The sequence below is a fragment of the Equus caballus genome, chromosome 21 (assembly GCF_041296265.1).
Source record: "Equus caballus isolate H_3958 breed thoroughbred chromosome 21, TB-T2T, whole genome shotgun sequence".
Lineage (NCBI taxonomy): Eukaryota > Metazoa > Chordata > Mammalia > Perissodactyla > Equidae > Equus > Equus caballus.
This window is the reverse complement of record NC_091704.1, coordinates 56,034,042-56,061,652: the sequence shown is the minus strand read 5'-3', so window position 1 is coordinate 56,061,652 and position 27,611 is coordinate 56,034,042. Positions and strand designations below refer to the sequence as shown.

The 27,611-nt window shown below is 34.3% G+C and overlaps 1 protein-coding gene across 4 annotated transcripts in view; it reads right to left on the bottom strand.

Annotated features, from left to right (window-relative positions):
- CDH18 (cadherin 18) overlaps positions 1-27,611 on the bottom strand; it is a 903,322-nt gene that overhangs the window by 631,043 nt on the left and 244,668 nt on the right. For all 4 annotated transcript variants that reach the window (XM_070245958.1, XM_023625812.2, XM_070245959.1 and 1 more), the window contains exon 2: positions 20,321-20,385. The gene's annotated coding sequence lies outside the window, so the exon portion shown is untranslated. The remainder of the gene's footprint in view (positions 1-20,320; positions 20,386-27,611) is intronic.

The following is a 27,611-nucleotide window of genomic DNA, read 5'->3' as shown; positions in this document are numbered from 1 at the left end:
CATAAAGACATTAGAAGTCATCAGGATTCAAGAATTAATTCTCTCCAAAGTCACACAAATGGAACAGTGTCTATCATCATCTTTGTTTCCTCCACTCCATAGCCCCTCCAAATTGGTCATTCTACTATATTTTGAATCCTTTTCATTCACGTCTCAAAAATTCTCCTTTTCCTATAAGTTCAACCTCTCCTCCATAGCCTCTTCCTCTCAGTGGTTAAACACATATAGATCTCTTCCACGTAACCTAGCAAGCAAATATAAACCTTCCTAGTCTCATTTTTCTCCACAGTGTTTTCTTTGCCACGGGCATAACTCCTTCCATTTCATTTCCAGTTCACTCCTCAACCCACTGGAGTCTGACTAAACATCCTCACCATTCAGCGGGAACTGTTTTTCTAAGACTATCAAATAATTTATTTACCTAGGTCCAGTATGTATCAAGCACCCGTCTTTCTTGACTTTGTAAAATATTTGACAGTATTGACCTTATCTTCATATTGGAAACAATCTATCCTCGGCTTCAATAGCAAAAGCTGTGCTTCATTTGGTTTTCCTCCTTCCTTTTTGGTCATTTCTTACTAGTTTTTTTAATTCATCTTTTTGCTAACCCCATCCCCTCACAACGCCATACCACTCATCATGTTCTCTCTGAACATTTCTTTTGGCTAGCAAATTTTGTCTTCAGAATAGAGGAGAAGTACTGTGTGGCCAGAAGTGAGTTTAATGGCTTTGGCTGCTTTCAAAATTCTCTTCTTGACCATAACAGAATGGACACTAATCTTTCTCATTAAGCTGTATAGTCACAGTCTCTGCTGTAGGACATGCACTTAAGGTAAGTTAAGTTAGGTCAGTTCAATTTTATGTAGGTTCCAAGAATAGAATGATAAATTAGTTGATAGTTTATCAATATAATTTTTTCCAAATATGGAAGCTTCTACTACTTAATTTTCTATGCCATATGGGGATGTCAATGAAAATATGGGAGAGAATAAACCTGGAGCATAGTAAAATGCTGTCTTCACAGATCCTGAAGCTTTAATTTTATGTATAAGTGTATAAAATCAGATTGCTAATTAAAAAGTTATCCCAGAATTTAGAATCACATGATGTTTACTGAAGTCAGAAAAAGGTCCTTATCATTGTGTTGTGCACTTCACATAAACCTCATCGAGGCAATTTAATGCCCTGTCTCATTGAATATTCTGAATCACCACAAGGCCCCAGAATCTTAAGGATGTGTCCTGGTTATGATTAGCACATTGGGACGATCTGCTCCCCACGTTCTTCCATTTAAATCCAGGGGTTATTTCAGCTAGAAGACAAGGACAGGAACTCAACAATGTTTGCTGTTATTGAAATTTTTTGTTACTATTAAAAAAAAATCTTTACTTTGGTCACTTAGGTTTTCTTGGAATTATTCTTTATCATTAACATAGCTCTTTTTCTATTTCAGTAACCATATTTCTTATTTCCTAACAATAATATATAAAACTGTTGGCAAATGTGAAGGCCCCATCAGATTTACCAATAGTTTCAATTAAAGCATTTTCCTTTTCTAATTCAGTAAAAATGTTTGTCTTTTTTCCCCCTCTCTCTCTCCAACAGTCTTTTTTTGGACCAGATTCTTTTTCCTCCCTTAGTTATGTGTATTTTCACGTGGTTGTATTTCTGGGCAAGGAGCCAAGATTGGTGCAATTTTTGTTTTTTCCTCACATAGTGTCCCAGATTCTGTTTTGAGAGGAGCATTGTAAATTAATAATATGATTACAGTGTTACTTCCGTTATTTATTTTCTGTAGAATTCAGCACATTAACGTATATTATTTGCAGTACTTAGCTCTGAATTAGGATATAGTTTGATTAGTTTCCAGGCATTGCAGTGATAAGCATCTATTTCTTTTTCTTTTCTTTAGTGTATCCATCATACTCATTATCTTTTAGAAATGTGAAATAGAACTGGTGAGCTTTTCTAAACTCATTAGACACTAAAGTCCTTTATGATCCAGGTTATACGATATTCCATTCATTAGGAATAATACTTTCCATTCATGTCTCTACTGATAATTGTATGCGTATTACAGAAAACCTTTTGTGGACCAGTGTAGGACACTGAGAGATCCGTTACACTGGGAATCAGGGCATCTGAGATATAGTCCTGCCTCATCCACTAAGATACTGAATGATCTAGAGAAATGGAATTGATGACTCTGGGCTTATAAAATACTGGGAACACCTTAAAATATATTCTCAAAAATCAAATGTCCCCTATTCCTTTGACACTTAACCCAAAAATAATTTGATAACTCTACTTCAGGAACTAGAGAATCTGGGCTTCCTAATGTAGGGATTTATTACTGCCTAAACCATCTTATTGACTACAAACAAAAATAAACTCTAGTTTTCCATTGTTGACTGATGACCACCTTATTAAACCCAATAATCTATTTAGCTATTACTGAATGTTTTTTGGTATGCTTACATGTCATACATATGCCTTCATTTCATATATGAATGGACTTTATTATTATTATTTACTATTTTATCTGTGAGATTATGTTTAGCCTGATCCTTCAAGTTTATTCAGTTTAATAAGGTAAGTTTGATCATTCCAGGTTTTCTGGGAATAGGTTGTATTTTCTATTACATACTGCTGAACTGAAATCCAACAGATCAAAGAGTTTCCAAAACCGATCTTATTTATTTCAAAAAAAAGAGGAGGAAAGTAATTAGACACTCTTAGTATGATAAAAATTTGTTTGGAAATTATCCTGATGATACAAATACGATAAAAATATACATAGAGAAGAAAAAAGGAGGTGGAAAAAGTATGGGTGTTAAAACACTATTACTCAAGTAAAGTAATTATTCAATGTACTTAGCAGGAGGTGAGTAACACAGGGCCCCATGAGTGATTGGGGTTTGTATTCAGGTTGTTGCTTGGCATTGTAAATTCCACTCATCCTTGGCCACTATAGTCATTTGTTGAAATCTCGTTTATATACAAAATCTCTCCGGTACACAAAAATTAAAATCAAAATTATGATAATAAGTAATGAATTGAGTAACTTTAAAAAAATATCAGACTTCAACTTTAGGGGGTTTAGTTCCCCCTAGTGGTAACTGAATGATCAAAATTCAGTGATTCGGAAAGCGCTCAAAAAAGTAGGTTCAAGTCACTTAGAAATCACTTGATAATCTCCTCAATTTACAAATTTTGAAACAAAGCCTAGAGACTATATCATCTGCAAAGATTAAAAGGCTACATAGCAGCAGAAAGACTTGTTCTAATTTCCAGACTAATGTTTATTGAGAATAAGTAAAACCATTTTACCTTATTTATTTCAGATTGTCAATAAAACATTTTCAATATCATAATTTTAATATATTTATGACTATATTTTCAAAATTAAAATGACAGTAATAGCAGTAACTTTTTAAGCCACATCAGTAGATTTCTATTGTTAAAAAAGAATAGTTACTAAAATGTAAAGAGTAAAATAATAACATGCTAGCTAAATATAAATACTTAAACTCTTCTAAGAGTTTATTTTACCAAACATGAGCACAAGAACTTCAATATCCACAAGACTAAATAGCAAAACAAATAAATCAATTCTAAATTCATCTTACTAAAGTATTTGAAAAAGGTTTTTGTGTCTCTCATTATTTTTTCGTAAAGGGGGCTCTATGGGTGCCCTTTGCTTGCAGACTGGGGCTAGAGGAGAAGAAGGAAATTTGAGGATGGAATTTGATGATTTTTCTTACTGTCACAGATGATCTATATGTTTCATTACTTTAAGAACTTAAATCCTCAGGCAGTGGGTTCTTGAAGAGACTATGTTAAACCTACATATCTGAAAGAAACATAACTATGTTACAGATATAACTATGATATGTTGAAAAAGAAGAAAACAGAATCAGTGACTAATTAGCTTTAAATCATAGTTATTAGGTTTTGTCAAAATGCCATTAAAGTTATTTTTTATTAGTTTAGAATGTGCACCCAAAATTATTTTGAATTTGTCTATACTTTGAGCAATTTCAACATCTCTGTATCCATTGATGTTTTTACCATCAAGACTCTATTTTTTGACTTTATAGCAGTCACCATGCCAAATGGGATGTGATTTGCTTTTGACCTATTTATAAGAGCTATATTGAGACAAAGACATGTCACATGGATATGTTTTACGGGGACATGTAGGCAATATTTTTATTGAGGTATAGTTGACAAACAATATTGTATTAGTTTCAAGTGTACTACACACCAATTAGACATATATCTGCATTATAAAATGACCACCCTGATAAGACTAGTAATCATAAGTCATCATACAAAGTTATCGCGATATTATTGACTATAATCCTGTGCTGTACATTGCATCCCTATGGCTTTTTTATTTTATGACTAGAACTTTGTACCTTTTAATCTCCTTCATTTACTTCACCTGCCCCCAGCCCTCCGCCCTCTGGTAACCACCAGTTTGTTTCCTATGTCTATGAGTCTCTGTTTTGTTTGTTTGTTTATTTTGCTTTTAGATTCCAGACATAAGTGAAGTCATATGGTATTCTTCTTTATCTGTCTGGCTTATTTCACCTAGTGTAATACTCTCTAGATCCATTCATGTTGTCGTAAATGGGAGGATTTCATTCCTTTTTATGACTGAGTAATATTCTATTGTATATATGCCACATCTTCTTTATGCAGTCCTCTATTGATGGACACTTAAGTTGCTTTGATGTCTTGGCTGTTGTAAATAGTACTGCAATGAACATAGTGGTGCATATGTCTTTTTGAACTCGTGTTTCTGTTTTCTTTGGGTAAATACTTAGAAGTAGTATTGCTGGATCATATAGTAGTTCTATTTTTAATTTTTTTGAGGAAACTTCATACTGTTTTCCATAGTGGCTGCACTAATTCACATTCTCACCAACAGTACACAAAGGTACCCTTTGCTCCACATCCTCGCCAACACTTGTAATTTGTTGTCTTTTCAATAATAGCCATCCTGACAAGTGTGAGGTGATGGGTCATTATAGTTTTTATTTGTATTTCCCAGACGTTTGAAGACAAATATTGTTAAGAAGAAAAGATAGTAAAAATAAGACTGTTATTTTGAAACATTTTATTTTATTTATGTAATATTTAAAAAGTGGTCTTAAGCTTCATATGCTACGTTAGTTAAAGGATTCTTTCTAAAGAAAACAAAAGAATGGGGAAGATGAGACTATTATATTTGTAATTTTGATTTTGATAAAGAGTGCTATATTTTAGTTTAGGAAGGCTGCATTTTACAGGTGATTAAATAACCAACCAGATTCTTCAGTAGAAATGAATATATATCTAGTAGATGTCAGTTGCAAATATAACAAATTGATATTGGATTAATCAAGTTGACTTTAAAAATCCTGAAGTTAATGAACATCTCCACCTTCTCTAAGAAACTTAGAACATGTTTACCTGAATTCATACTTACTAGTGGCTAGGCACTGAATTGCATTCCTCCCAACTTCATAAGTAGAAACCCTAAGCCCCAGTGCAATGGTATTTGGAGACAGGGACTTTGGGAGAAAGTCAGCTTTAGATAAGGTCATGAGGGTAGGGCCTTCATGATAAGATTAGCGTCCTCATCAGAAGGCACACTAGAGAGCTTGCTCTCCCTCTTTTTTTCCTGATATATGAGGACACAGCAAGAAGGTGGCCACCTAAAAGCCAGGAGGAGAGCCTTCACCAGAAACTCACCATGCTAGCACCTTGATCTTGGCTTTCCAGCCTCCAGAACTGTATCAAATAAATTTCTTTTGTTTAAACCCCCCAGTCTATGGTATTTTGTTAGGAGAGCCAATGTTGACTAAGACACTAGTCCTTCATATCATTATTACCTAATATTTTAGTTCCGTCTAGTTTCCTCAACTGTGTGTGTAGGTATACATATATATTTATAAAATAATACATATATTCTATGCTTATGAGTAGTAATATACATTTACTATATGTTAGTTAAGCTTATTTGTATATCTTTACATGTACAATAATTTTACCATCCTTGCTCATTCACAGGTTTATGAGGTTAATCTCCTTTATCTTGCACTCCTTTTGTTCTATTTCAGTCTTTTAATAGTTTTTTTAAGTAGGTACATTACAGTATAATTCTGTGTTAGAAATTTTGTTTATTTTTATTTTTTTGCTGAGGAAGATTGGCCCTGAGCTAACATTTGTTGTCAATCTTCCTCTTTTTGTTTGAGGAAGATCCACCCTGACCTAACATCTAGGCCAGCCTTCTATTGCATGTGAGTCACCACCACAGCATGGTCGCCGACAAGCAGTGTAGGTTCATGCCCAGGAAATGAACCCAGGCCGCTGAAGCAGATTGTGCTGAACTTAACCACCAGGCCATGGGGCCAGCCTTGAAATTTTATTTATTTCTCTCTTTAATGACAGCTTATCTAAACCGATATTCTATATTGGCAGATATTGCCCATCTGCCCATCAGTAAATAATCTTCTATTATCTTGTTTGATCTTTATTCTGATGAGAAATTTATCTTTCATTGTATGTAATGCCTTTATTTTCTGACTTTTTTTAAGAACTTATTTTTTTGTTTGGTTTTTGGTATAGGTTTACAAAATACATTTAGGAACAGATTTATTTTATTCAAGTTAGATATTTTTCTAAAATCTTGGTATCATTTCTTTTCGGTTTTTCTTTTGTTTTGTTTTTTCCTATTCTGAAAAATATTAGTGGTAAATAGATTGCAAAAATGAATACAATTCTCACTCCTCCTTGAATCCTTATCATCACAGTGTAATTTTTCAGGGTATCAAAATGTAAAGTCTATCTCTCTACCTCTTAAATCAGATCTGTTGTACAGTCCCTTTTCATCCATGAAATGTAGTGGAAATGACGTAAATCCAGATGTAACTGAGGCCTCAAATTCTTTGAGCATTTCCATCTCTTTTCCTCTCTCTCTGTCTATATCTCTGTCTCATCTGCATCTACCATGAGAACAAGCCTATCATCCTATAAGGGGATAAGAGAAAATATAGACTAGAAATAAGTCTTAGCTGAGGCAATTCTACACCAGCTAGCCCCCAGCTAATGCATCAGATGACCACAGATGCATGCGTGAGCCCACTTTAAACAAGGTGACCAGGCTCATGTAACCAGGACTACCCAAGCACTCAGAGACGTCTGTCCCGAATCCTCATCAGTTTTCACTTGGAATACTTCTTATGTCATATTCTCCCTAATATTTCTTCTGAAACTCTTATTAATTATAGTCTATGCCTATTCTTTCAGTTCTCCATTTATCCTAACCAGTTTCTGACACTCTCATTTTATTTCTAAGTGATGCACTCTGGGTAATTTCCTCAACCTATGTTCCTAGGCATGAGTTCCCATGTCAGCTATGTTTAGTAACAATCTTTCTTTAATTGATTCTTAGTTTAAACTCAAGACTACAAAGGAAAAAAAAAGAAACCAAAAACATAAGAGAAAATAATGAACCCCAGATTCATAAAATCTAAGCCATAGAGTAAAAACCAAGGACCTGAAGATGCAAGAAGATAGTGATTGAATTATCAGATGCTAGAGTGAAGTCATGTTTTCTAAATATAAACCTTTAGTTACAATATTAACTTGATATAAAATGGACATTTATTTAAATTAGCCACCAGAACAGAAATTTACTCTGTCTTCCAACATCTACATTTTATAGCATTCATCGAAATTTGACATTGTTTTCTGTATATCTCTAACAAATTGAAAACCACCTTGAAATTTCTAAGAAGAGCAAATTTTTAAAAATTTCTTTTATTTATTATTATTAAATTTTGGTGAATAAGATTGGCCCTGAGCTAATATCTGTGCCAATCTTCCTCTATTTTGTATGTGGGATGCTGCCACAGCATGGCTCATTAAACAGATGTAGGTCTGCACCCGGGATCTGAACCCGGGAACCTCAGGCCACTGAAGCAGAGTGAGTGAACTTAACCACTAGTCCACTGGGCTGGCCCCAAGATTAACTTTTGAAAGTTTATTTTCCTGGATTGGAAATCCAGGAAAAACGGAGAAATAGAGATTGGATTTTCTTCCACCTTGAAACAACAAAAAAATAGACAAAATTTATGAAACTATATATTTCAAAATACTAGACATCACCAATGAACAACAGTGACCCCTAAAATACCAGAAATAAACAAGGCAAACACAAAAATGGTCTTGAGAGAGTTTCCAAGAGACTGTTCAAGGAAGGGAACATAGGAGAATTCCAGCAGATTCCCTGAATTGAGAAGACAGAATGGAGAAGTCAGGGAGAACCAAATGGCTAGAGACTGTAGACCAGACTATTGGTGAAGAGAGAGCTAGAAAAAAACAAGACTCCAGAAATCTGCCACAGGCAATCCTAGAGAAATTAGTTGAGTATTAATAAGCACATGCATGCAAGGAAACTATCAGATGGCAGGGACAGAAGCAGCAGTCGGGGCTAGAAGTGACAGTGATTGACATTCACACAGGGCCGAGCACAGTTCCTCTTCCTACTAGCCACACTGGAAATCCTTCTGACTCAAGGGCCTTGAGCTGAAAATTAAGAAAGATGTTGCCTCAGTAGGGGGGAACAATAGCCTGAGACTAAAGGCTGTTCTGGACCCTAGTAACACCTTGAAAACAAGACAAAAACAAGCAAACAGTTTTCATGTGATTCAACTGCATCACAGAAAACACTCAAGAATATTTACAGAAATACAAAACCATCCAACACCCAAAAGAGTAACATTTCTAATCTTTGGAATCCAATCAAAGATTGCTGGGAACACAAGATGTGGCAAAATATAGTTCACAAATAAACTGACTCATAGCTCTTATAAATATTAGAATTAGCACAAAAGACTTTAAAATAAATACAACAAAATATAATAAAACTTCCATATGTTCAAAAATAAAGTAAGTGTATGGAATATATAAAAAGGCCTATATTGTATATCTAGTGATGAAAACTTCAACATAAGAGACAAAAATTCATTGGATGGGATTATGGGTAGATAGCTATTAGGGAAGACAAGATTTGTGAACTTCAGGATAGAGTGATAAAAGTTATCCTAAATCAAAAATAGAAAGAAAACAGTTTTTTTAAAGAGTAACTGTAAAACAACATTAAGAGCTTAATGTAAATATAATTGTTGTTCTTGTAGAATAAGGGAGGGAGCACAGAAAATAATATTTGAAGAAAAAAACGGCAGAAATGCTCCAAATTTGCTGAACATTATGAAAGCACAGATGAAGAATCTCAACATATACCAAGTACCAGAAACATTAAGAAAGCTACAACTTGAGAGAGTTTCTAGTCTGCATTGCATTCCAGGAGAAGCCTAGTGGAACTATATTACCAAATTGCAGAAAACATATGCTAAACAAAACATATTAAAAACAGTTAAATAAAACAACAACTCTAAACTTTCTAGAATAAAACATAAGATAAAATGTTCATGATCTTGGCTAAAGCAAAGATGTGTGAGATCTGACATAGGAAGTATATAATCTAAATCTATCTTTGTCTATCTATCTACATGAAATATATGATAAGAGAATAAAAAGACAAGTGACAAACTAGGGCAAATTATTTGCAAACCATTTTTCTCACAAATAACTTGTATTCAGACCACATATGTAAATTTCAGACTCCATGATAAAGAAACAGGCCGATAAAAATTAGGAAAATATTTAAACAGATGTTTCACCATAAAAAGATATATGGAGGCAAATAAGCATCTGAAAATATGCACAACAATATGTCATTAGAGAAATATGAAATAAAAGCACAATGAGATACTTCTCCCCGCCCACCATTAAAATAGCTAAAAATCAAAAAGACTGATCACATCAAGTGTTGACAAGGATGGGCAGGAACTTGAACTCTCATACCCTACTGGTGGGAATGTAAAGCTGTACAATCACTTTGAAAAACAGTTAAAGTACGTTTGCTATATGATGTAGCCATTGCACTCCCTGATGCCTATCAAAGAAAAGAGATAGTACATGTCCATATGAAGAGTCTACGTGAATGGGCATAGCAGCTTCATTTGTCATAGCCAAAATCTGGAGACAACCCAAATGTTTCTCAACCGATGAATGGTAAGAAAATACTCATATATCCATACAATGGAATAGGACCTGGCAATAAAATAAGTAAATAACTGTTGGTACATACTCCAATACGGATAAATCTAAAGATAATTATGCTAAATGAAAGAAGGTAGACAAAAAGCAGTACTTGCCATATCATTCTATCTATAAAATTTCTAGAAAATAGAAAGTAATCTATAATACCGGACACCAGATAAAAAGATAAGAAGGCAGAGAGGACTAAAAGGGAGGGATTACAAAATAGAAAGAGGAAACTTTTCCAGATACTGGTAATGTCAACTACCTTGATAGTGTTGATGATTCTACAGTTTTTATTTATTTTAAATCATATCAAATTGCATACTCTAAATAGGTGTAGTTTTGATGTATTAATTATACCTCAATAATGGAGTTAAAATTATTTACAATTAAATGAGAATATGAAGACATGTGATAATCCTTCGGTACATCTTCTTCGTCTATTACCTCCCCTCACCCCTGCTTGTACTATTGTTTAATTAAGAATCTCCTAGATCTGGGTCTTAAGAAATTGATATCTGGCTGCAATGATGCACACATTTACTAGGCAAATGTATTAAAGAAAAAAACATGCAGAGAAAATGGACTTCCTGAAAGGAGAATTTACAATGTTAATTAGCCTAAATTGAAGCAGCAAAAGTTATGTACTAGAAGAGCAAACATCATTGGAGTATTTTAAATATGAATTTGAACACAAAAGGGGGAAAAAAGACAATAAGATGGTTGCTAACACCAAAGGAAAAAACAAAACAATAGTATGTATCCAAGTGTGGATTTAATTTGTTCGATTTTTTTTTTTTTTTTTTTTTTTGGTGAGGAAGATGAGCCCTGAGCTAACATCTGTTGCCAATCTTCATCTTTTTTTGCTTGAGGAAGATTGACCCTGAGCTAACGTCACTGCCAATCTTCCTTTATTTTGTTTATGAGACACCATCACAACATGACTTGATGAGTGATGTGTAGGTCTGTGCCTGCGATCCAAACCCACAAACTCCAGGCTGCTGAAACAGCGGCCATTATGATGCTGGGGCAGACTCTAATTTGTTAGATTATCAAGACAACGTTTTATGCTTTTATTTTACCATGAAAACAAACAAAAAAAAGAAGGTCAACATAAACTGTAAGATAATTTAATTTGCAACATACAAAAATGGCTCTTAAAATGATTTTTGATTCAAATTGTGTGTAAGAATCAATTACAAGGATATATATGGAAGTTCTTTATATGCTGAAAACAAGTGTGCATGGAAGAATTTATTTTCTGTATCACTTTGAAGAATGCTTCACACATAGGTATTTAAAAATGCTTATTGACTGGACTTGATAGATTACTAACTTTATACATGATTTTGCAAAATTTGATAACTTGCTTCTATGTTTTCAACTGATGGCTTGAAGATTTGCTAAGTATGTATGTAGCAATCTTTGAATTATTTTACAAGTTCAGGTGCAATTTAAAATGGGCTAAGTTCTAAAGCATAACACTAACAATAGTCCCTACTTATACTGTTTTCTACTTGGATCCATTTTAACACCCATAAAGTGTCGTCAAATCCACGCTATCTTCCATTCCCTAGAGGCTCTACCAGGGAGGGCTGAGGATGTGTCATCTACTATAGGCTCAGGAAGTTAACGTTTTAGTCCCAAACTCTGACTTCTATTTTGTGTTGCTTGTTTGGAAAAGAAAGAGCTATTGATACTACCTTAAGAATAGAAAGATATTCTGGAAAAGTTTAATGACATAGCAAAAACGCTAACAAAGTTTGAGACAGCAGAATTACAGGGAGATTTACATATTTAATCAAACAGTGAAATTGGGAATCATATTGTCTTCCTATTTTTCCCTTGATGTAATTAAGTTACCAATTAAATTAGAACGATATCCAAATAGGTTATTTATATCATTTTTGGAAATCTGAAAAAGGTTTATCCCGTTTACACTGTACTTTTGTGTAATAGATGATGAAAAAAACACTGAAAAAAAGTTATCTTTATTGAGATATTTATATGTGTCATGTATCAAATTATTAACTTCTTAACCTTTCCAAACAAACTTTTTGTTATTGTTGTGTTTTTGTTTGTTTGTTTTTGTAGATGCTATCATTCAGAAATAATTCAGGGGTTTTTGTTTGTTTTTGAGGAAGACTGGCCCTGAGCTAACATCCGTGCCCGTCTTCCTCTACTTTACATGTGGGACGCCTACCACAGCATGGCAGCCAAACGGTGCGATGTCCTCACCCGGGGTCCAAACCAGCGAAACCCAGGCTGCCAAAGCCAAGCATGCGAACTTAACTGCTGAGCCACTGGGTTGGCCCCCAGAAATAAGTGTTTTAATCTTTGTAGCTTATAAGTGCCAGAACTGAGATTTGAAGTCAGGTCTCAGATCTCTGACACCAAAGCCTGTGTTCAAGCATGTATTCTTTGCATCATGTCTGTCCTAGAAGTAGAGGAGAAGCTGGATGTAGTGCTTGACAAAGGTCTGGGTGTGTGTGGTGTGTGGTTATCCCACCAGCTGAGAGAGATTTTAGGAATAAAGCCTTGAAGTTACTTTGATGGCAAAAATGAGGTCCTACCTCCACAAAATAATCCTTCCTAGTTCCCCGGAGTCAGTTTACGCATTTTAAAATATAAAAATCCTTTTTATTTAAAGGCACTGTTTAAACTCAATAAATATTGTTACCTAAATCTGACTTCTGAAAGATTAGTTAGCAAAAAGTTGAGATGCCACAACTAGAAGGACCCACAACGAAGAACATACAACTATGTACCGGGGGGCTTTAGGGAGAAAAAGGAAAAAATAAAAAATCTTTAAAAAAAGAAAAGTTGAGGTAAGGGGTAGGAGGGAGGGTCAAAGGGGTAAAGGGGCTCATGCGAATGGTGATGGATAAAAACGAGGCTATTCATGGCGAGCATGGTGCAGACTATATAGAAACTGATATATAATAAGGTACACCTGAAATTACACAATATTATAAGCCAATATGACCTCAATAAAATAATTAAATTTAAAAAATGTGAAAAAATACCATGTTGAGTTACTGGAAGGTACATGTTTAGTCAAGGATATACATGAGATACATTCCATGTGCTGGAACTTCCTCTCAGTCAATCTCTAATTGCAAAGGTGCCTAATAAATCTGGTGCCTGTTTGGGCCAATTCCCAGCGTTAAAACTACACTAATGGAAAATCACATTCAATCCATAATTTGGATTTAATAATTGTGAACATTTTGGCATACATGTGTTATCTACTTATTTTGATGGAGTATTTTATAGAAAATCTTATCTATGAAGAAATTTTCTTCTAAACAGTTTAGCATGAAGCTCTAAAAATTAAAGATATTTTCTTACATAATGACAAGTATGAAACCATTATTATAGTTAATAAAATTATCAGTCGTTCTTTGTTACCTAACCCTGTCTAAACAGAAATATCTCTGTTTGCAAATAGAGTTTTACATTCTTGTTGTTCCAAACAGAATCCTGAGTCCAAAAGTGAAACTCGATTGAGACGGTCTCTTAAACTTTTAAGAAAATACAAGTTAATGTCAAATAACTGAATAAATCAGAATTCTCAAATGAAATAAATATACCATTAGAATAAACTCAGGAACTGTGTTTATCCCTGTAACCTGGACCAATGAAACTTTATAATAGAAAGGGACCTGTTCAAGAATCAGCATTTGGGAAGCCCCACTTCACTCTATCCCTAATTATCAAATGATGAGCCTGAGGCCCAGAAAGGGTATATTAATTACTCAAGATCACACAGCTAATAAAAGTCAAAAAGAAGAGCTCCCAGTAATGCTTGGAACTCTGGACTCTCAGTTGAAGATTTTTGACATTATTCAGCTGAAAACATATGACCAGTGATGGAAATGTTGACCATTATACAGTAGTTAAGTATTTTGCTCAGAATATAAATATTCAAAATATAACAATTTCAACATATGATTGAGAAAAGCAAATAAAAATAATTTACCCTAAATTACCAGCTACAAAATATCTAATAACAACCTCTGTTGAGGGGGGGCTGAATCTTATGTTTGAAATTTTATTTTGTGTGTTCTAAGCTAATGTAATAGAGGAGTTTTCAAAATCAAGCTCTCAATCAAAGCTTTGACACATAGGCATGCAGGAAATATTTTTCTGTTCAAAAATGTATCTTCGATATGATAATGAGTTCTTTTGGGAGATTATCAGACTTGTCATCTGCACTCAATGTCCCTGGCTCCATGACCACACTGGACCAGTTTCATAATTTCAACGGCAGAAAAGAACAACGAAAAGATATTCAGATAAATTGCTTACATTCACGATGATCAGAAAATCTCAATTTTTCAATAGTTTTAAGAAGATTAAAGAAATTAATTTAAGCGTAAGAAATGGACAGAATCTCATGTTTGGGACTAGGTAAAAACAAAAATAATAAAGTTTGCTTATGATGATAAGTAGAAGCAATATTATGTTTCTTGACACCTTATGATTTTCAAAACTTCTGAAGTAAGAAAACTTTAATTGAATTTGTTTGAATTACAGAATGTATTTCTGTAATTTACAGAATGCATTATGTTATTATCAAATAAATTTTGTCACTTGCAAGGCCATTTTCTCTGCACTCAATTTTTAAAATCTCATACCAAGAGGGTAAATGAAGAACCTAGTTAATCTCCCAAATTAAGGCCAAAAAAATGAGAGAGATCTCAACTTTTTTTTCTTCAATTTATTGAGCCATTAAGCAACAGATTTGATATTTGGGTCTAACTGCATAAAGCAATAGTTTGACAGGAGACCTCTGAACTTAAAGATCCTATGTTTTGGCTTGGTATCTCACCCGCTGATTTACTGGTGCCCAGGAGTTACATTAAATCATAACTAAATGGCCATTTGTTAGTAGATATGTCTTCAGTTCTGCACAATGGCTTTTCTTGTCCTTGCAGAGCAGGCTTAATAAATAAAAACCTACACTCATGCTAAAATTGGTCTCAAACTTTATTTTACCTTCTTACAAAACAATCTGGATACACCATTTTTGCAATAATGTTGAAATAGACGGCATTATGTTGTAGTATTTTCTAGTTTAAAACAAGTAAAGCCATATCACAAAGGAGGTTCTAAAACATTTTTATATCCCCATAAATATGGCTGGATTTGAATCCCAAAACAAATGTGACCGAAAACAATTTATTTTTCTGAGGTAAAATAGAAATCACAGTCATGCAAAGGTGCAAAGAACAGGTGGCAAACAGGCTAGTTGTGATACAAGAGAAAGCTCTAAAATTATAGCCAGAAAACCTAAGTGTGAATGCCCACTTGATCTAGATTGAGTTGTTTAATAAGCTCTTCTCTAAATAAATAGAGACATTTATACCTACCTTTTCAGATTTTTGAGAAAACTCCCTGAGATAACCAATGTACGTTGTGGTGCCCAGCACAGCACCTGACATTGTAATTACCCTAAAATGCTCATGAGGTTGAAAAAGGTGATCTGAGATAGGCCACAGGCCCCTATTTAAGCATGCCACACCACACGTAAACTCACGTACACATATAAAGCACAATAAAAACCTTCATGGGCCTGTCGTAGAACAGAAATCCTCATTATTTAAGTCATTCCTTGGCAATTACTTTGTAGGGATCTCTGAATCTTAATTGTAACATGGAATCGAATTTCAAAAGAGAGTAATGGATAGTTAATACATCAGTAGCTAATAATATCACCATTTTTGATTTACAGATAACAAGACTAAGAGAAAAGGACACAGTGTTATTGAGATGCTGTGATTGTTGTTGTTTTAAGGTGGGGGGGAGCCGATGGTGAGCTGGAGAATGACTATTGCGATTTGAGGAAGGTTGAGCAGAATTATATGGAATTATGGAAAATATCCATAGATTCATAAAAGTGGTGCTAAATACAAGAGGTGGTACATCCAAAGGACAGGGGCTGACTATACATTTTGGCCTTGAGTTACTTCTATATCAATTGTCGCATATGTAATTAACAAAACACTTACAAATGCAGCTGTGTTTTCTAAATGATCCACATTTCAGTATGATTGTTTTCTATCCTTTTGTACTTGTTTTTATTTACTTCAAACTCTTTTGAGTTGCAGATCTATTGAGAACTTAATGAAAGGTATGCAAACTCTAGGCAGAAAAACGCATAAAAAAACAAAATTTTTCATATATTTTGAAGGGATTTGAAATAGAAGCGCTAATAGTTTACCTGAAGGAAGGCAGGAAGTACAAATGGAAAGGAGATAATCATGAATCCATAATTAGAAGAAACCAATAATTCTACATACCAGAGTGCCACCACCACAGTACATATCTAAGTGAATAAAACCTACACACTTCCACCTTCCTGATGGCGAGGAGCAAAGGGTTGGTGCCATAAGGACCCACAGTCAATCCAGGCTTAGCTTCTTCAACAATAAAATGGAGACAATACAATCAAATTATTCTAAATATTACATGAAATTGTGTATCCCAATCACCTAGTAAGTGGCTTAGAGTGACATCCAATAATTTATATGCATAAAGTGAAAATATCGGGCATTTGGGAATTTTTTCTTTAACTAAGGAACCGTCATAAGGTAGGTTAACCAGCTACTCTACACCTGGAAGCTCAGCTCTCTTTCTTGAGCTAAGGTCCGCCCAACATCCTTCGGGTATTCTCTCGGTGTTCTCATCCAGTGGAGTCATGTCAATTACCGTTCATTCCTTCACAGTCAATGCCTTCTCAACCATCCAGCCTAACAATTTGTTAATCTAATAAACTAGTTCATGTTAATGAGCCAAGAGTCAAGATGTTCCTCCCTCATCTGTCACCAAACCTCTGCTCTCTTATACTCCTTTGTAAATTTTAGGAGGCATTCTATTAAACTAATTCTTCACCACTTTCCTCCCTTTGTTGAACTCAATTAATAGTTACTAATCTATCTAATGCTGAGTAATGTGCTTTCCCCAGAGGGAGGAGAGTTTCAATTGGTGAGGCAGAAAGGTAGAAAACAAATATAAATAAATTAAGAGCACTCTCCTCAATTCAGTTAGCTAACTACAGTTGTGAAGATAACAGACTCAGTAAGAAGGAATTGGCATTCTGTAAGGGCGAGCCAAAAATACATTTTTTGGAAAAGAACAATTTTAGTAGTTTAAATCACAGCACTTAGGCATTATGACTTCCCAATAATAGGTAGAGTTTTGTAGATAATTATACAATTAAAATGGAAAGTAGTAGAATATTTAGAAATAAGGAGATGTTTGAGGAAATTTGCAATTGACCCAAAGAAGATATTATACTTCAAAAGGTTCATTCATCTTTTTGAATAGGTAATGAATTCTTTTACTTTATCTTCCAAGGAAGTAAAATTGTTTATAAATACACGCTAAATGCTTTTTATTTGATTTATGTAAATTAAACTTTAAGTGTGTGATCACTGAAATAAAGAATGTTTTTTATGAGGTTATTTTGTTAAGAAGTTGAAGTTTTTGGTGAGATTTGAACTACTGAAGAGATACATTTAATGCAGACATGAAGAAGGCTATTTCTTCCAGGAGACATGTTTCAAAGAGATGACACTGTGGAGTACCCAAAAGGGATAAGTACGTGACTTCAAGCCACGTGAATAATGCTGCTCTCCAACAAATATGTAAGAAATTTGAAAGCATATAATCACGTTCTTCCTCCTAAACTGTCAGCTTGATTCCATCCCTCAGAGGACGGAGGTGCTTATAAATCTACAATGGCTACATGAGAAGAGAAAAACGTTCATCTAGAGGCACAAGCACAAACTCTCCTTGCCATGGACTCTACCGTCCAAACAACGGCAGCAGAAGAGCTGAAACTGTCAAGGACTACTTCTCTCTCTAACAGGGTAGTCCCTGATGTTCTGTTTCAGAATTACTTCTCTCTGGAACAGAATACATACATCTCAACATCTGCAACTAGAATCCCAAGTTCTTGCCAGTTCAAACCAAACACACACAAGCAAATCAATCCCAGGTGGCCCACTGTAGGAGGAGGCCCCATGCTGATTGTTTGGCATCACTTGTTGATAAGCTTTACTCGTCTATACTTAAGAATACAAGTGTAAGCAAATGTTGAACTTAATATAATCACATTTTTTTTTGTTTTAGTTGTTATTTTTAAATAACTGTATAAAGTCCTATAAAAATCATGCCATTTCCATTTTATCGAGTTCTGGAAAGTAATAATCATACCTACATCATAGGGTAATTTCAAGGAGTAAATGAGTTTACAAACCTCAATAACTTACTCGGCACCCTCAGTATTAGTCACATGTAAAATATAGCCATGGTAATGAGTACAGAATTATACAAACTATTACATATTGCCTTTAGACAATTTACTGGGTTTCTTTATGTAATCATATAAAGAATTCTTATTGGACTGAGAAAGACCTATGGAAAAAAAAACCTGAAACTACTATCAAGTGAGTACAGCAGACAGATTATATATTTTTTCTAATGTAAATTGCATAAAATAGTAATTGCAGAAATTTATAGAATAGAAATATATTCATACATTTTTGAGACGAGCAAAGGGAAGAGTAAATATTGAATAACTTAATCAGGTAAACATGAGTTACCTAATTTTCCTATAATTGTAAAAGAAAAAGTAATCCACTGAAAATGGTATGAGATCAATTTTGAGTGTCAATATGTATAAATCATGTACTCACATTCATTTCATTTAAGTAAATAAAAATTATTTATCTGATTGTCTACTAACCTGGGGATAATTTTTCAAAATTACGGAACAGCCCTTAACTATTTTATAACTTAGAATGCAGTTTGCAGTTCGACTCCACTAATCATTCAACAGGTGTATTTTGAATTATATTATGAAGACAGTTTGATCATTAATGTAAGGTAGACATGTGTCTTCCTGAAAATTGTCTTTTGAGGAAAATTTAGATGAAAGGTTTCCTGTTATAAGTTACAGGAGAGCAGTAGAGTATGAACATTCTTCTGAAAAGTAAGTCTATATTATGTAGGACACTGCTGGATGTAAACCAGAGATTTAAATAAAAAGGATGTAGAGTGAGAGGAAAATTACAAACATAGTAACCAACGCAGTAGCAAAAATTGCCTCTTTCAAGGATATTAATCCTTAGTCTGTCTTCATTCATTAATACAGACATTGTCTTGATATTTAAGCCCTCGAACGTTATATTTTACAATACAGTTTCATGAAGCACTTATGAGTCAAAGTTTAAGAGACATTTAATATAAGGTCCACATAAAGACATGATTAGGCTTGAACGGGCAAAGGCAATCAGTGTAAAATCTCTTCTTCCAGTTCTCTCTCTCTCTTTTATTTTATAAGTTGCAATAATGTTTTAATCTGACAAATGAATTTAGATTAAATTCACTTGGTGAACCGTATCGTATTCTTCCCCCTTACATTGCATAGATCTCTGATTAAATTGGACCTAAAACTTGCACTAAAATTAGAAGTCTAATTAAGCTTTACCTTACAAGATAAATTTTGTGATATTCTACCAGCTCTAATACAACCCTTTCCGAAGGTGTGTGATGGAATTTAGCTCCCACATGCAGAGCAAATGATTCTGTGTAAATATAATTCTGTTTACAATTACCTACAACCTTAAGGATGATACTGTAAAATAGAAACATAATAAATAATTTAATAATAAATTATGCATTAAGCTTTTAATTTTCAAAGTTATGCATTTTTAATTCACATCCTAGGGCATAGAAAATGATGTGAATTTTTTCACAAACACACACACACTCTGTTTTTCCTGTAATGATGAAGTACACTCATGACGATAGGTAAAGTCTGGTTTATTTGTAATAAAGTAGTTTATTTATCATTAAGATAATTAAGCCATGTATGCCACAAAACCTTTCATAACACAGTTTCTGTATATTGTTTGTTTTTACTCCTATGTGTTCTTGCATCCAAAAAGGCATTTTCAAACACACTTTTTTTGTGACACAAATAAATTCTGAACCTATATGATAAGAAAACCCAGACTTGCTCAGTTTCCAACATCATCAAGGTTGTAGTGTCCTGAGGGAGGACTCTGATCCCTCAGAGAAACCATATGACAATAATTTTATTTCCATCACATTTTTAATATAACAGAAATTACGGAGAAAAATTTACCTTATGCTTCACTTTAAGAATGTTTGGCGTTATATTTTCTTCTTATAAACTGCTGTGAATGGGTTCTGAAGGGAAGAAAAAGAAAAATATATGAAAAACTTTTCAACACATATCATACAAATGTATGCATAGTTATAAATAATATAAAACACAGCTATTAAAAATTTCTCCATACCAATCAAGAATCCACTTTATGAAAACATAACGGGGATGGAGAGCAAATACACTTTCTGAAGTGGTAAAATATGGAGGGGCTTGAACTGTTAGATTTTTGGGGGGCATTTTTTTTTGAGACAGACACTCCAATTAGAATGTCACTTCTCTCTGTTGTGCACCGTGTAATTTGGGACAATTCAGTTGTGTTCTCTGAACTGTTATTACTTCAACTAATTAAGATAGATAAAATATGCCCCTCGTAGAGGTCTGAGTATTAAGTGCTATGATCCATTTGAAGCACTTAGTATTGTGTCTAATACACAGTCAATATTAAAATACAAAGTATTAGTAGTGATGTTAAATAATGATAAAATATTGGTGATAATAGTAATTATTAATAATATGTATTATAAGTTCAATAATGAATGTACTGTGATACCAATACAATATGAAAGACAAATCAGACTAGAAAATTAAGAAATAGAGTTTAATGTAAACTAAAATGTGATGTTTATAACAAGGGAGTTTTGTAAGTCAGTGGGAGGTGTATTATTCTAGGATTGTGATAATTAGGAATTTAATTAAATTAATAATATGTTTTCATCTTATAATGTGCACAACATAATGTCAGTTGCATTGAAGTATCAATACTGAAAAGATAACATTAAAAGAAGAAAAACGAAAGACAAGTGTGTGATCTTAGAGGGTAATGAAGGCTTTTCAGAACCTAAAAGCAAATTGGCATAAGAATTCTTATTAGATCAAATCAGTTTAAGAAGTCCTTAGCTGATAATGTGATTTGATATGACCTCTATTTCCTAAAATGTTAAAAATGACATTTGTAAAGATAAAACAGATGCCTCAAATATTTTAGGATTAAGTTAACAGGGATAGATTATTCATCTGACAATTATTTCCTGAGAATTTATCTGCTAAATACCATTATTTCTACTGAGGATACAGTGGTGAACACAGGAGATAAAATCACCTGGCCATGTGGTGCTTATATTTTGGGGAGCAGGAAAGGTGGAGTAGCAAAAATGTATACCCTAATAAGTAAATATCTATTGTATGTCAGATCATCATAATTGCTATAAAAAAATCAACAATGGGGCCAGCCTGGTGGTACAGCAGTTAAATTCGCATGTTCTGCTTTGGCGGCCCAGGGTTCACCAGTTTGGATCCCGGGTGCAGACATACGTGCAGTTTGGCAAGCCATCCTGTGTCAGGCGTCCCACATGTAAAGTGGAGGAAGATGGTCAAGGAAGGTAGCTCAGGGCCAGTCTTCCTCAGCAAAAAGAGGAGGATTGGTGGCAGATGTTAGCTCAGGGCTAATCTTCCTCAAAAGAAAAAAAAAATCGACAGGAAGGGGTTAAGAATTATTGATATTCATCCAAGGAGAAATGTCAAGATAGATGACTTTGACATCTGGAAGAAATATTGGAGCTGAAGAAAACTATTGGTAACATACTGCGAGTTTGAAAGTGATAACATAAGGATGGATTATAAGTGGAAATGAAAGTTAAAGATTGAGCTCCTTAAGGTCAGAATAAGGATAAGGAGCAATCTTTGAGAAAGGAAAATGTGGTGTGATGTCCTGGAAATACTAGGAGGAGAAAGAGATTTGAAGTAGTTTGAAGATCTCAATTATCTATAAATCCTCTATCTATCTAGCTATCTAGCTATCTACCTACCTACCTATCTATGTATCTATCTACCTATCTATCAAAGCAAAAACTCTCAGATTCCTTTGGCACACATACTACTCAGAAGCTTCAGGCTCCCTAAACTGCCTATAAGTGTGTTCTCTCTTGCTTATATTTTGGAGCTCTAACCGTTTCAATATGGCCTTTCCTAAAATAAGAGGTAGGTGGAACCCAGTGTGATTGATTTCTAAGTTTGATTTTAGGAACTAGTTATGACATAATATTCAGGTGCCCTGCTGTTAGGAGGGAGAATCACTCATTGATAGTGCTTGATGCGTGGTACCACTACCACTCATGTGTGCCTGATTTGAGTGGAGGAGCAACAAGGGTTTCCAAGGAGTAATTTTTCAAAATTAAGTAATTTGAATATTCTATTAGAGAGAAACTCCCGTGTGAGCACACAGAGATCTATTCATGTGTGGCTTACATCTTCTGCCAAGGTCAGCCTGGGTCTATTGGAGATGAGGCCTAGAGCATATGGCTGATCAATTCATCTCTGCTCCACTGCTAGCACAGAAAAAGCAGCACTCTCTTTCATGTGTATGGCTAATGCACAGGACTGACTCTAACTGTGACACAGTCCCCTAATTTAACTGTTTAAAATCTGGCAAAAGAAAATTAGTTTATAGTTGTTAGCATATTTTAAAGATTTTATTTTTTTCCTTTTTCTCCCCAAAGCCTCCCAGTACATAGTTATATATTCTTCATTGTGGGTCCTTCTAGTTGTGGCATGTGGGATGCTGCCTCAGCATGATTTGATGAGCAGTGCCATGTCCGCACCCAGGATTCGAACCAATGAAACACTGGGCCACCTGCAATGGAGTGTGAGAACTTAACCACTCGACCACGGGGCTAGCCCCTATAGTTGTTAGCATCTTGAAGACTATGCTGTCAACCAGGAGATATCACCGTGAATAACAACTCCATCTTCTATGTTGCGTACATTTATTGAAATCTAAAGGAACAATCCAGTCAAATACTTTCTATAAAGGATTTATAATATTTTGTCCTTATTAAGAAACATATATTTCTCTTTCACATTAAATCACAGAATCTTGTCTCTATTTCAGTTATTCCTATGTGCCTAATATTTTTAAGTGTAACAAGTATTTTAGAGATAATTTCAAGTACTCATTTGCACTTCTAAGCTCTTAATTTTTATAAAGTATACTTCTAACTAGAGAAGGAATATGTTAGAAAATACTTACGTAGTCACATAAAATATATTCTTGCTTACTATAGAGGTGACTGGCAGAAAGCTATTCATACTATGTTGCAGTCCAATGGATTTCAATTGACTCCCTAAATTATAGGCTTATTATATATTTACAAAAACTGAACTCTCTGCAGGTTGCCCAAAAATAATAGAAAAAGAGGTATTGCAGCATAATACAACAATACTATAATCTTCTGGTTTTATTTTATGTTATTAAGAGTTTATTGTTTTAGAGCAGTTGAAGGTTCACAGAAAAATGGAAGGGAAGGTACAGATTTCCCATATACGCCCCACCCCACACATGCATAGCTGTTATCAACACCCCTCGCCAGAGTGGTACATTTGTTACAATTGATGAACCTGCACTGACACATTATGATCACCTGAAGTCCATAGCTTATATAAGGTTCACTTTGGATACAGTACTTTCTACTGGTTTGGACAAATGTATGACAAGTATCCATCATCATGGTATCATACAGAGTACTTCATTGCACTAGAAATCCTCTCAGCTCTGACTATTCATACACCTCAACCCCTGGCAAACATTGAATATTTTATAATTTCCATAGTTTTGCCTTTTCCAGAACATCATATTGTTGAAATCAAATCATAGAAGATTTGCTTCTATCACTTAGTAATATGCATTTAAGTTTCCTCCATGTCTTGTCATGGTTTGATAGTTCATTTTTCAGTGCTGAATAATATCCCATTGTCTAGATGTACCACAGTTTATTTATCTGTTCCTCCACTAAAGGACATTTTGGTTGCTTGCAAGTTTTGGCAATTATGAATAAAGCTACTATAAACTTCTGTGTTCAGGTTTTTGTGTGGAAAGTTTTCCACTCTTTGGGGTAAACACTAAGGACTGTAATTTTGGACTGTATGGTAAGGGTATGTTTAGTTTTGTAAGAAGTTGCCAAACTGTCTTCCAAAGTGAGGGTATTCCCACCAGCAGTAAATGAGAGTTCCTATTGTTCCATATTCCCACCATTGCTGTTGTCAGTGTTCTGGAGTTTGGCTGTTTTATGTAGAATATATCTCATGTATCTTATCTTCTAAGATAAGGGTCTGATCTTCTAAGTGTTTTATAGATTCCAGTGTATGGTATCTCATTCTTGTTTCAATTTGTATTTTCATGATGACATATAATGTAGAACATTTTTTCATATGTTTATTTGCTATCTGTATGTCCTCTTTGGTGAGATGTTTATTAGGTTTTTCGCTCATTTTTTAATCAGACTATTTTCTTACTGTTGAGTTTTAAGTGTTCTTTATATATTTAGAATAAAATCCTTCATTAGATAAGTCTTTTGCAAATATTTACTTCCAGTCTGTGGCCTGTCTTCTCCTTCTCTTGACATTGTCTTTTGCAGAGCAGAAGCTTTTTATTTTAATGAAATCCAGCTTATCAATTATTTCTCCCATGGAGTGTGCCCTGATGTTGTTTCTAAAGAGTCATCATCACATCCAAGGTCATCTAAGTTTCTCCTACATTATCTTCTAAAAGTTGTATAGTTTTGTATGTTTTGTATTGGTTTGTGAACCATTTTGAGCTAATTTTTGTGAAGAGTGTGAGGTCTGTGTCTAGACTCATTATTTTATATGTGGATATCCAGTTCTTCCAGAACCATTTGTTGAAGAGACTATTTTTTCTCCATTGTATTGCCTTTGATCCTTTGTCAAAGATCTGTTGACTATATTTATGGAGGTAAGTTTATGTCTCGTCTTTCTATTCTGTTCTATGGATCTTCTCATCTATTCTTTCACCAACGTTGCACTTTCTTGATTACTGTAGGTTTGCATTAAGTCTGGAAGTCAATTAGTGTTAGTCCTTCAACTTTGTTATTTTCCTTGAACAGCATGTTAGGTATTCTGGGTCTTTTGCCTCTCCATATAAACTTCAGAATTAGTTTGGTGGTATTCACAAAGTAACTTGCTAGACAATTCTGGGCTTTTGATTGGGGTTGCATTGAATGTGTAGACCATGTTGGGAAGAACTGAAATCTTGACTATTTTTAGTCTCCCTATCCATGAACATGGACTCTCTCCATTTATTTAGTTCTACTTTGATTTTGTTTATCAGAGTTTTGTAGATTTTTTCATTTAGATCTCATACATATTTTGTTGGATTTATACTTAAGTTTTTCATTTTTTTGAGTGCTAATATAAATATTATTGCATATTTAATTTTAAATTCTACTTAGTCGTTGCTGGTATATAGGAAAGCAATTGACTTTTGTATATTAACTTTGTATCCTGCAACCTTGCTATAATCACAATTAGTTCCAGAAGTTTTTTGGGAAATGATTTCAGATTTTCTATGTAGACAATCGTGTTATCTGCAAACAAAGACAGTTTTATTTCTTCCTTCCCAATCTTTGTACCTTTTATTTCCTTTTTTTTCTTATTATGTTAGCTAGAACTTTAAGCAGATGTTGAAAAAGAGTAGTGAGAGGGGACATCCTCGACTTATACCTAATCTTTGCAGGAAAGCTTCAAGTTTCTCACCATTAAGCATGAAGATATAATTTTTTGATTGTGTCTTTTAAGAATCATGTCAACTCAAAGTAAGAATTCGTGCTTTTCTTTTTCTTCATTTTTTTTTTAAGAATCATAATTTATCAGTAAGAATCCCAGAAAAAAAATGTATTTGAAGATCTCTGTTGAAGTAAGCTCCTCTCCTCAGGTCATGTCCTCCTCCCAGGAAAGCACGTATTCGATAACTGATTGTCACTGAGACTTCGTCATCATAAAGACTTGGTCTTCTCTTCGGAAGTACTAAAGGGTCATTCCATTATCAGAATTCCCCATGTAGTCTTTTCAGACTTGTTTGCAATTACCTCAAAACTTTACCTCTTCCTCTGCTCAATCCTACTTTTTTCTTCTCTTTCTTTACAGATATTTTCATGTAAATATTACTGGGCAATTAATCTCCTGCACATTAACCTCCATTTCATAGTCTTCTTCACAGGTAAGTCAACCTGCAATAAGCCCATACACTCTGCAACTTTACTGAACATATGGTGGGAAAGCAATAGGTTCTGAAGGCAGATTATTTGCTTAAGAACCCAGGTTAGGTATATACTAGCTGAACGACTGTCAGCAAGTTACTTATCTTTTCTGTTTTGATAAACTCTGATTCTTTGAGCTAGAAGCTGCCTTGAATGGACTTAAAATAATACACTCCATGAGTCAGCTGAGTCATAAACATGTGTAGAAATGTGATACATCAGCTTATGTTTGGGGTCAATTTATTGGGGAATTTCCACAGGAATAATTTGAAATTAAGGCAAAGATTTACCCACAGAAAGATTTATTAGAGAAGTTTTTGTGAGGAAGAGAAAGTTGAAAATTATATAAAATATTTAAAATTAGAGTATGGTTATACATAGCCAATAAAATTATGTCTCAGAAGATTTTAAGGACAAGGGGGAATGTTTATGATAAAATAGTAAGCAGGTACATATGAATATTACATAGTTGATACCAGAAAACATGTACTATGCATAGAATATATCCCGTCTACACCTGGACCTGATTTAGATTTTGGACTTTGAGCTGATGTTTTAACGGAATAAAACTCATGGGGACCTTGGAAGGAGTGAATATAATTTGCATGTCAGATCTTGAATTGTTAAAAGTCAGATGGTAGCAGATTTCTCTGCCCTGCTGTACTGGCCCTGTATAATCCTCTCTGCATCAGTGTGGGCAGGTCCTAAGAATATGACAGGATAGTCAGTTCCTGATTGTTAAGTTACATCAGACTCCTGTACAGCAGGTTGATTCTCCTGCTAGTGTTGCAGAAGTAGGTCGCCATGTTTGCTGAGGACTTGAGGACTACCTCTAGGAATTGAGAGAGATGCCTGGCTGACAGCCAGCAAGAATATGGGGTTTCAGTCCCACAGCTGCATGAAACTAAATTCTGCCAACAAAGAATAAGCTTAGAAGAAGATTCTGATCCTCAGATGGCATCATAGTCCCCACCAACTCATTGTTAGCCTTAAGGGAGCCAGCTAACTCAGGCCTGGACCCCTGATTCACAGAAACTATGGGATAACAAATAAATATTTTAACCCACTAAGTTTACGGTAATTTGTTCACAATGATAGAAAACCAATAAAACTACCTTTAAAGTGATATTATGAATGAGTGAATTTCTAACTCCACTTTTTGACTTACATAGTTAAATGTAACTCCATTTATTTTAGCA